At 40.5% G+C, this 12,069-nt stretch overlaps 1 protein-coding gene across 1 annotated transcript in view; it reads left to right on the top strand.

Moving 5' to 3' along the window:
* Positions 1-1,440: 1,440 nt before the first annotated feature.
* peb (zinc finger protein pebbled) overlaps positions 1,441-12,069 on the top strand; it is a 225,815-nt gene continuing 215,186 nt past the window's right edge. The window contains exon 1 of the mRNA XM_083113396.1: positions 1,441-1,503. The gene's annotated coding sequence lies outside the window, so the exon portion shown is untranslated. The remainder of the gene's footprint in view (positions 1,504-12,069) is intronic.

Here is a 12,069-nt window from a genome sequence, read left to right on the forward strand (position 1 = left end):
ACGAAGATGGAGGGACAACGTTGAGATGGACCTAAAGGAAATCGGTAGGAATGGAAAAGAGTATATAGATCTTGTTCAAGATAGGGACAGATGGAAGGCCTGTGTTGCTGCAGCCATGAACCTTCGGGTTTAAGAAGGCTAGAGAGTTAGTTAGTTAGTTATTATAATTTCATTAACACACTCAACAAGCATTTCCATAGTAGGTTCATATACAGTACCAGAAAGAGAAAAATGTGCAGTTATATCTATTTTTTTTAATTGCTTTAATCAAACTTTTCAAATATTTTACAGGGCCTTTTACCAGAAAAAAAAACTTTCCATAAAAAGCATATATATGGTGCCAAAAACCATACAAGGAATTTTAAGCCTTTTTTTTAAAAAAAAAAAAATAAATTAAAAAACCTGTTTAAATTTTAAAAAATCATGAAAAATGATTTTGTAAATGCAAATCATGACCTTTATCCACCCGGCGAAAGAGGTCCCGGTTTGGAGTCCCGGTGTTCGTTATGAGTATCCATGGACGTCCGCAGATTTTTTTCCAGGGAGGGGCAAGGAAGGTTTTTTTTTCCATGGGGGGTAAACAAGTCACATTTTCCCCCAAAAGAGTGTAGTTCCCTAAAAAAAACATTGCTTAAATTTGAATTTATGCTGTTAATGCAATAATTTACACATATTATTGTGGCTAAAATGAAATTATATTTGTGAAATGCATAATTTTTGGTTGACTTTCATTTCCCCCCTTCCGGACACCCATGTGAGTATCACTCCAATTGCACGATATCACCACGCATCCTCATCGCCGCGATTAGACAAAAGTGGAGGAAGAACGACGCTAAATAACATTGAAATCAATACAAATGTTATGATAGCTATGTTATTATTAGAATGCTTAAACCAAGAAGACTTAGGTGGACATGAATGGGAGAGGAAAGAAGAGTTTACATGATTCTTGTTGGGAAACCTGATGGTAAGAGACCTGTAGGAAGGCCAAGACGAAGATGGAGGGACAACGTTGAGATGGACCTAAAGGAAATCGGTAGGGATGGGAAAGATTGGACTGATCTTGCCCAGGATGGGGACATATGGAAGGCTTGTGTTGCTGCAGCCATAAACCTTCGGGTTTGAGAAGGCTAGAGAGTTAGTTAGTTGTTACCCATCTTCCCTCTCGACTGCGCCACTGACCACAACAGCAATTGCCACACGAGGCTTCCACACCGTGCGAACCAGCGCCGCTCCGAAATGAGATAATAAAGATGAGAAAAAGTCGATGGCTTTTGCGTCAACGGCAAGGGGGCTTTGCGACCACTTGCGGTCCATCATTGATGCAGATAATCGCCCTCCCCTCCGCCCTCCCCCCTGCGCTTCCGTCCCAGGAGACCAGCTCCAGATCAATAGGAGCGGCGGCTGGCTGCCCGTTGCCAGGTAACCGTAACAGCCAGGTATGTGCAGTCGTGTTGGGCGGGCAGCGGGGCTGGCAGGGGCAGCTGCGAGGTGCCGGGCAAGGTAAGTCAGCCATTCATGCACATAATAGCACCAACGGGAGGATTTTTCTTCACTGCACCTGTGCCTGTTTGCACCATTTTCAGGGTCGCTTGGTTGTCGGCGGGTGTTGTTCTTCCTTGAGGATGGTGGTCATCTCGTCTGCGGCTATTTTTATCCTGTAGCTCCCCCGGGGTTCAGGACTCATCCTGGCCAACTGGCGTCACGATGACCTCGCTATTCTGTGGATACATCTCTTGGGAAACCAACTTTGCTTTGGCTATGAAAACGTCGATCTCTGTAAAGCTTGGATATTTTTTTTTAATTTGTTTTTAAGCCCACTTTATATACAGATAGCCTAATCGGGTAAAGGTAAGTTGCTGCATATAGCATCTTGCCATGAATAAGGGCCCACACATATTCGATCTCGGCCATTATGGAGCTGATGTGATCAGCACCACGCTCCGGCCGCCGTTATCCCCCACGGTTGGCCCCAGGTACCTATTGATTTAAGGCTGGGCGAGCCCCAGAGCCGCTTTATGCGCGCAGAAGGCCGGAAGAATTCCTGTCGGGGAATCGAACCTGGATCTCATGCGTGGCAGTCCGACACCCTACAGCGGCTTTGACTGGACCCGCCCTCGAAAGTGGAATTCGATTTCTCGGGAGTGGAAGTTGATGACCTAAAAAATATAGGTATATGACCTATAGAATGTCCTAAAATTGGGAAAAACGACGTAAAAATGCAAAAAATTACCATTAAATTTGTTAGTTTCAGGTTAAAATTTGAAATGAAAAGTATGCAATCTTGTATTGTTTTTTTTTTTTAAAGGCACCAAAATGATACCACGTGCACATTCAATTAACATATGCAACGAGAATTTCATTTCCCGCATATTTGCCTGGTGATGAAGTGTGGTGTGTTCCTGTGACACTATAGACAAAAATAAATCATCTCGATCCACGTAAGGCAATTTTTGTTTAGAAATTTAACAAATTGTATAAAAAAAATAGGGAATCCAAAATCAGGGACGCATCCGAGAAAGGGTTCATAGACACGCCCCCCCCCCCGAAAATGCGTCGGAAAAGTAATTTTTAACATCAGAAATTGTTTGAAATATCTGAGTTTGCCCCAGACGGGCATCTGGTGGTTTCCCTCGACTGTCACCAGTTCAGCATTTCTTTTGATCGTAAATTGCAAGGCCTACGTTCACCTTTGTGAAAAGACTCAAGAATATTACCAAAATGAAAGAAGTGACAAAATATGACGAAGCAATACACCGAATATTGCGAAAAATTACTCAAAAATGCCGAAAATCGGGTAAACCGACCTAAAACCTGAAAATTGGCAAAAAAAAAATGCACTTTAAAATTACCTTTTTTAGATTCTGGACGAAGTGTAATATTGTGCATGTTTAATGGGCATCGTGTCCGAGATGTCAGAAAAAAGATGACATTTCATCAACTTCCGCTCCCTAGGTATTATACTTCGCTTTCCTGCCATCTGCTAATCGCGAAGAACAGGATGAATGATGATAGGATGGAATGGATGAAAGGACAAGCACAGACATAATGACGACACAACATGTGTACCACGGAGTCCAGGATGCACTACGTGAAAGGGAGGTAGGCATTTGGGTGTGTCCCAAAAGGGTCAGTCCTTACACTCCAAGTTGGGGGGTGGGGGGGGGGGCTCGAGCCCCCCCAATGTTAACGATGTGATGGCAGAGCCCCCCAAATAATTTTGCTTAAGAGGATCTAATGTATTATTTTGCTTCTCTTGTAAAGTTTACTCTGAATTGTGCCACATGAACTTAACTTTAAAGACACATTTGAAATGTTGTAGACCATCAACTTTGGGGGGGGTATGACCAGAGACAGCAAAACACATGACTTATTACTATATGCTAAGTATATAATTATGAGTATTGTTAACATTTTTACTAAAAGAGTTAGAAAAGACAATGTGCATGAACTAGTGTAGTGGATGGGACGTTCGGGCTACAAATGGCTCTCACATGTAATTCAGAACGAGATCATTCATATATTAGGGAGATCTGTCTTGCGCTCGGTGGCAGCAGATATTAAAAGTCGGGAATCTTTTGCTCTTATGGTTGACGAAACTTGCGACATATCCATCCGTGGATAATTAATATTCTGCATTCGAACTGTGAATAAAAAGTTTGATATTTTTGAGGAATTCATGAGCTTTTATGAGATTCCGTACACTGACGCCAAAACTTAAAAAGGGAGAGAGTGAGTCATTCATTAATTTATTTCAGTGATCAGAGCCCCACCCCAATAATTTTGACAAGTCGGCGCCCCTGTCTGCAATCAACCCTCTTGCAACAAACTTTAGCTTTAGAGTTAACCCCCATTTTTCAGACCCTCCGATTTGGGGGTTAAAATGGTTAAGTACTATTTACAGAGGAGAAATTGATATCTTGTAGCGAAAGCTAAAGTGTTTTGGAAGGTGGATTCATTGCAAATGAATTATACATCTATTATCGGGAACACCTTACATCTCTTTAGTATTTTTTCGTATTGGAGTTTCTTTTTTATGTCCACTTTATGCACAAAAAGGTTAATCCGCACAGGATCCACACTTTAAAGTGGGATTCGAACCGAGTATCAAACCCTTGATTACAAGGCGAGGAAGTTATCACCACGCCACAGGGAATACCTTAGACATCTTTAGAATTCATCTCAATTAACCCTAGACAATTTTGCTATCGTCTACATATTTGTAGTGATTTGCTTTATTTCGTGTCGCAGCCCTAATGGCTCGGCACTCGCTCGCACATGTCCCCCCCAAAGGACTGCGTTTGAGGTACAAACCTGACCAGATTAAATAACAAAACGAAATATGTTTTCTTGACCCATAACCGTCGTGATTGAGGATGACAGTCCCTGTTCAGGCGCGCAGAGTTTCGAACCCATCTCTCTCTCTCTATCTCTCTCTCTCTCACTCTCTTTCTCACTCTCTCATTCTCACTCTCTCTTTCTCTCTCACTCTCTCTCTCTCACTCTCTCTTTTTTTCTCTCACTCTCTCTTTCTTCTTCTCTTTTTCTCTCTCTCTCACTCTCTCTCTTTCTCTCTCACTCTCTCTTTCTTTCTCTCTCTTTCTCTCTCTCTCACTCTCTCTTTCTCTCTCTTACTCTCTCTCTCACTCTCTCTCTCTTTCTCTCTCTCACTCTCTCTCTTTCTCTCTCACTCTCACTCTCTTTCTCTCTATCTCTCTCTCTCACACACTCTCACTCTCTCTCTGTCACTCTCTCTTTCTTTCTCTCTCTCACACTCTCTCTCACTCTCACTCTCTCTCACTCTCTCTCACACACATACACTCACTCTCACTCTCTCACATTCTCTCTCTCTCACTCTCTCTTTCTCTCTCTCTTTCTCTCTCTCTCACTCTCTTACTTTCTCTCTCTCACTCTCTCTTTATTTCTCTCTCTCACTCTCTCACTTTCTCTATCTCACTCTCTCTTTATTTCTCTCTCTTTCTCTCTCACTCACTCTCTCTTTATTTCTCTCACTCTCTCTCACTCTCTCTTTCTCTCTCTCACTCTCTCTCACTCTCTCTTTCTCACTCTCACTCTCTCTCACTCTCTCTTTCTCTCTCTTACTCTCTCTCACACTCTCTCTTTCTTTCTCTCTCTCACTCTCTCTCTCACTCTCACTCTCTCTCTCACACACACACACTCACTTTCACTCTCACTCTCTCACACTCTCACACACTCTCACTCTCTCACACTCTCTCACTCTTTCTCTCTATCACTCTCTCTTTCTCTATCTTACTCTCTCTCACTCTCTCTCACACTCTCTCTCTCTCTTTCTTTCTCTCTCTCACACTCTCTGTCTCACTCTCTCTCTCACTCTCACTCTCTCTCTCTCACACACACACACACTCACTTTCACTCTCACACTCTCACACTATCTCTCTCTCACACACACTCACTTTCACTCTCACTCTCTCACACTATCTCACTCTCTCTCTCTCTCTCTCTCTCTCTCTCACTCTCTCTCTCTCTCTCTCTCTCTCTCTCTCTCTCTCTCTCTCTCTCTCTCTCTAAAGACCTCCAGCTCTCCTCTCAAAGCGATCTGCCCTTTTGTATGGGGATGGGTAGACGCACATGTTTTTTGGTAAATAAAAAAGCAAAATTTCGGTAGAGAAACAGTCAATTTCGGATTCAAAAGCGATAAATAAAATAAAATATCGGTGTTATAGCGGTGAAAAATTGAATGAAAAGTGGTATATAAAAAGACATTTTGGTCTTAAAATTGTGAACATAATCGTAAATTTGATTTAAAAACTACACTTATTACACAAAATTAACATTTCACTTCTAGTAGCACATTTATGTAGTTATCCGAGTATTAAGTTTATTTCTGTGTAAAGGAGTCCATTTTTGCTTCTCCAATATTAACAGCAGAGTTCTTCAATTTTCCGTGAATTGCATAACTCACAGGATAATTAAAACTTCAGAAAGTGTCGCGTAAGTAAATAAACTGTAAACTTTGTGTTTAAGAGTCTATTTCGCATTTTTCAGTTCATTTCGCATCATTTCGTGACAAAACAGGGTAGAAAAATGCACTTCACATCTTACAGAAACATGGAAAATTAACATTAGAATGTGTTTCTTGACATTTTGTTTTTTCGTCAAAATCGAAATATGCATCCCCCTAGGGATGAGTGATGACATGATGAAATTGATGAATGGACGCTAAGAAACGTACATGCCCAGGCCGGGATTCGAACCCGGGACTCCTGGCGTCGTAGCGCGATGTGCTAACCACTCCGCCACGGGGAATATTTGTAATAGTTTCGTGAGTACTGTAGAAGTTGGTTGGTTGATTGGTGTTTTAAGTCCACTTTATGCACAGTAAGGCTAATCGGGAACGGACCTACAGTTTGAAGTGGGATCCGAACCTCCACGGGGTATCGAACCCGAACTTGACAACAAGGCGACGACGCTACCACTACGCCATCGGGGAGGCCATACTGTAGAAGTGATTCTAAAAAGAGCTGTTTCTTTCTTTTTTTTTAGATAATCATTCGCATATACGTTCGATGATAATTGTACATTATCCATTATCAAGTGCGTTATACTACTTATTCTAACGCACGTTCCGAGAGAGTACCCCTTCTCTAGTCTTCTGGTGAAATTATTTTTGACAGTGGTGGGGATCGAAGAGGATCTGTAGTAGAGATGTTATCTCGAAACATAATGTTAGAATAAATATAGTTTAAAGCACTAGCCAATGGATAATGTCTAGGGAGCGGAAGTTGATGTCATGTCATCTTTTTTCTGACATCTCGGACACGATGCCCATTAGATACACACAATATTACACTTGGTCTAGATTCTAGAACCCAAAAAATGTAATTTTAAAGTGCATTTTTTTGCATTTTCCCCCCAATTTTCAGGTTTTAGGTGATTTTCCCCGATTTTCGGCATTTTTCAGTCATTTTTCGCAATATTCGGTGTATTGTTTCGTCATTTTTTATCACTTCTTTCATTTTGGTAATAGAGACTTTTCATTAAATTGTTTCAAAATTATTCGGTTGTTTCCATTGGAAATCCTCGTTGCATATTTTAATTGAATGTGATATCATTTGGTGCCTTTCATTTTTGAAAGAAAGATTGCAACTTGTTCAATTTCCTTTTCATTTCAACTTCTAACTCTCAAATTTAATGGTAATTTTTTGCATTTTTTAACGTCATTTTTCCTCATTTTTTAGGACATTCTATAGGTCATACACCTATATTTTTTAGGTCTTCAACTTCCGCTCCGTAATAATGTCCAATTAACATTACATTCTAATATAGAATCATTGTCAGTAACATTCAGAGGATTATTTAATGACAATTCGGTTCCCCGAAATCAGAGATATTTTAAAGTAAATTCATCGGATATCTTGACGTGGCTTAATAATACTGCAGCGACATTCTTAAGAATAGGGATGCGGTATCAATGCGAGGCGAGGCTTGGCAGTATGTCGTTCTCGATTCGATTTGCAATAATATTATTCTCGATATCGTCTCGATTTACGAACATCCGTCTCGATCTCGTCTCACTATCGAAGGACAAGTCTCGATTGGGGATGGCCACAATGTCCGGATTTCAAATTATCCGTTTGGACGCAACGGATAATCCCAATATCCGGATAGAACAGATCTGGTGAAGGATTTGTACGAAATCCGCACGGTGAAGTATGGAAATGACGAATGATGTACAACATGTGGATAGTCCGTAAAACTGATATAACTGTCCAGATAATGCACACATTCGAATATGAGGATAATTCGAATATTCTGATATCAGAATATACCATATCCATATATTTGAAAACCGGATAACATCTGGGGCCCGAAGTATATAGCGTATTAATCTATAAGATTATATTTTATTTAAACTCTCTCTGGATGCTTCATGTTGACCAGGGCATTCACTTGTTTACGCCAGTTGTCTCAACTTCAGTGGTATGTGAATAATGCACAGTGTTGTGCTATGCAAACTTCCTGATGTATTCAGGATATAGGAAGTTCCATCAGGTTTATGGAGTCAGCCGTTTGCAATAGAGGTAGCAATAATCACGATTCGGCATGGAGGAAGATCTCCATGGCCTGGGTGATATAGAGGTGAGACAGACTGAGAAGGGACTGACTTTGGATTTGGATTGAGGAGAGAGAGGAGCTTGGAGAAAGGAGTTGAGGGAAAGTGAGGCGAGTCCTGGTCAACGAGCAAGGAAGCCTTGAGAGGTCTTAGTTTTAATTCATTCGACGTTACTTTGAATTAATCATGACTCTTCAGATAGACAGGTAATTATCCTTACCCAGCCATGATTCAGGTTCGAAGGTTGATAAAACCCAATGAGTGACCATTTTCTTTTCTAGTTGTTAAGCTATTTAGTTTTAGTTGTGCCTTTCGCACTGCCAGGCATTTGACTTGCCATGTCAATGGCGAGTGCTCTCATCATTGAGGATGAATGATGAATAAGTTACATCAACCATTGATTTATTGTGGGAGTGGCAGGTTCACTAGAATGATACGATAGTGTAAAGCCGATCTTGGTGGCGGAGTGGTTATCACAGCGCGCTGTGACGCCAGGAGTCCAGGGTTCGAACCCCGGCCTGGGAATGTTTGTTCCTTGTGAGTGTTCCTTCGTCAATTTCATCATCTCATCCTCATCGTCGCGATTAGCAAACGTGCCAGAAAAGAATTCTAAGTTACTAAGAATGTCTGACAAACGCGGTGAGTGAAATTAGTGAACAGGTTTGTGAACCCCTCCCCGTGGAACGTTCAATTAGTCCCCCCAAAAGTTGCGAGTATATTCTCCAAAAAAATTTGCTACTTGAAAATCATACCAAAAATTCCAGTCGGATTTTGTGATTTGCGACCGATAATTTTCTAACACTGCTCGGTGCCTGGTCAAGAGGAAATTGAGCATGAGACGAATGGGCTGCCGACGTGTGTCGCGTCGAAGTATTGCCACATCCACGTTCCCTCCACCACGCATGCGTTCCTCCCCCGGGTGAGGGGGGGAAGTGTTTGTCTCCTCCTCCCCCTTGTGTTTACGGTCGCTGGTAAGTAGCGAGCGTGCAGGTTGCTCCGAGGAGAAGTGAATTGATCCGTTTCATCCTACAGGGTATGCGTTCACCTCCTTCGCAGATGTACAGCGGGATGTCTATACGGCGAGGTTTCAGGCTTGCATCTATTTTGTTGTAGTCTGGCGCTGGCGCTGGCATTGGCCCAGGTGGGTTTGGAATACACGAAAAGTGCGTCACTCAATGAACGATTGTTTGGCAGTCCTGGTCCTCACTGGACTGTTACGTCACAAAGATTAGGGTTTAGTAATTGCATTGTTTCGTTTCTCCTTTTTCGTTCCTTGTTTTTCTTTTTAAGATTATTCCATGTCCTCCGTTGAAAGAACTATTATTATTATTAGAATCTTACGTTCTCTCTCTCTTTACCTCTATTTCTAAATATATTTATTAAAAATATAATTTTGATGATTTTTAAAAATTTAAATTGATTTTTTTAAAAAAAGAAGCATGCTTAAAATTGCTTGCATGTTTTTTCGGCACCGTACACATATATTGTTTTATAGAAAGGCTTTTTCTGATAAACGGATCTGTAAAATGTTACATTTTTCTGCTTCTGATACTGTATACTTGAAACTACATTGGAAGAGTTTGTTGAGTGTGTTAATGCAACTATAATAATTTCAGTAACATTCTGGATGTACTGTATAATTGTAACTTAAAATATTTTTTAAGTTCTTGTAGCTGATTTTCTTTTTAAATGGTTTGCAAAATATCACCTTTCATGATAATATCACTATTTATAATTTAACATGATTAGTATTTTGTACCTTGTTCTGTTCAAAATTCTTGCTATTTTTGCCTATAAAAATTAGAATTTTAAATCAAGAAATATTGAAGTGTGTCTACAGTTGAAGACTAAAATTGGTAAACGCTGTAAGTGCCATAAACTGTGAAATGTGCCATGCTTTATAATGTGGGAGACGTGAAAAGTGGCTGGTAGCCCTCTAAGTAGTTCAAAAGGGCGTGTAAAGAGGTCGCTAGTGTGAAGGTCCCTGCCGGCTGATTTGGTGAACGATAGAAGTGCCAAGCGAGGTGGCAGCCGTGAAAATCGTAAACGTTGTAAGTGGAGAACAGTTTTTTGCGATTTCCCAACACTTTCGCTTTTGGCACTTACAACGTTTACCACTTATATTCCTCAGTTTACATTGATTTGCTTTATTTTACTTCGCCTTTTGTGCCACTCTTGGTTAATTTGCGAAGATGGGGGATGAGTGATGATGTGATGAATGGGCAATCACAAACATCCATGCCCAGGCCAGGATTCGAACCCGGGACCCCTGACATCGTAGCGCGATGTGCTAACTACTCTGCCACGGCCCGGCTTTACAGTTTACATGTTACATTTTTCCTCTCTTGTGAGCATCACCCCATCAGTACATACCGGGTGGTCCAAAAGTCCCGGAACGGTCACTTATCGTGAAAAATACACATCGAATCGGAAAACGAAAAAATACATGTTGAATAAGTGAAAGAAAGTTATTCAATGATATCACACTTGATTCCCCACCCCTGGCTCTGTCTCTCTCTCTCTCTCTCTCTCTCTCTCCATATCTCCGTTCCTAATTGAGCTAGAAGGATGGTTGATAGCTCGTTGGACTCGGAATGAAGTCCTCTTTCCGATTCTACAATACAAAATGGGGGTTTCCATTTAAAATTTCACAGTTGCCACCCGCCCCATCCCCAGGGGGCGGGGGTGGGGAATCAAGTGTGATATCATTGAATAGCTTTCTTTCCCTTATTAAACACTTATTTTTTCGTTTTCCGATTCGATGTGTATTTCTCAGGATATGTGACCGTTCCGGGACTTTTGGACCACCCGGTATATTTTGTTTCCTTGCTTTTCCTTTCAAAATGTTGGAGTATCTTACAGCTACCATTCAATGAATGCGAGATTAATGTACTTTCACCAGAACTGATTCTGATATCTAGAAATCACTTATGTACATTATTCTATAATTGATTTTTTTGAGTAATTTAAATCACTGTTGTTTTTAAATCATCTGATTCAAATCAAGCTACCTTGTGGGTGAGTTTGGGTACAGTGAGAGTACTGCTCTGTTTTCGTTATGTTAATTCATCATTAGAACCAATTATTTTAATTTATTTATTTATTGAAATTTTCAGTACAGCAGAAGTCATTTAAAACCAGAAAGAAACAACAGTAAAACAATAGACTAACATTAAAAACAAAAGAAAGGATAACATAAAATAAACAAAAATAAAACAAGCCAAAAAAGTACCAAGGTAAAAAGATCAGTTTCACAAAAGCATTACTTATTTACAATTTTTTCTATGTTGCTGATAAAAAATGAATATGAAGTGAATATATCTATTTGGTTTGAAATTATATTGAACTGATTCGGTAGCCTATGGAATAGTGATCGTTGTATGAGTGAGAGCCTGGGAGTTGTAGTGTGGAAAGTCTCCTTGCTCCGTGTTTTATGTCTGGGCACTCTGAGGGAGAGTTCGTGGAGTGGGATGCTGCATCATAAGTTTCCATTTATGATCTTATATAGCAATTTCACATCTGCAACGTATCTACGAGTTTCCGGAGTATTAATGTACAGATTTACAAGCAGATCTCTCTTAGGCAGGTGTCTCAGAGCAGCCACTCTATATCGAACGATGGAGAGGAAAAAGCTGAGAACATTGTCGATCTTGGAGGTATGAGAAGGGGCAGCCATGTTCCAGATGGGTGAACAGTATTGTAGAATGGGGGACACAAATGTCTTGAAGTAAATGGAAAGTGCTTTCGGGTTATTGATTTCGGTGAATCTGTAAAGTAGGGCTAGCATACGCATTGCCTTTTATGTGATGGTTGATATGTGATTATCGAAATTTAGTTTTGAATCTATGAGGATACCTAGATCTCGGTGTTGTGCTTCTTTTGCTAGAGTGTTGAGTGTATAATTGCCTTCAAGAATGTTTTGTTTCAATGAAATTGTTATGTAATAGCATTTCGAAGGGTTTGTGGACAGTTTC

The sequence above is a fragment of the Lepisma saccharinum genome, chromosome 27, assembly GCF_977018435.1.
Source record: "Lepisma saccharinum chromosome 27, izLepSacc3.1, whole genome shotgun sequence".
Lineage (NCBI taxonomy): Eukaryota > Metazoa > Arthropoda > Insecta > Zygentoma > Lepismatidae > Lepisma > Lepisma saccharinum.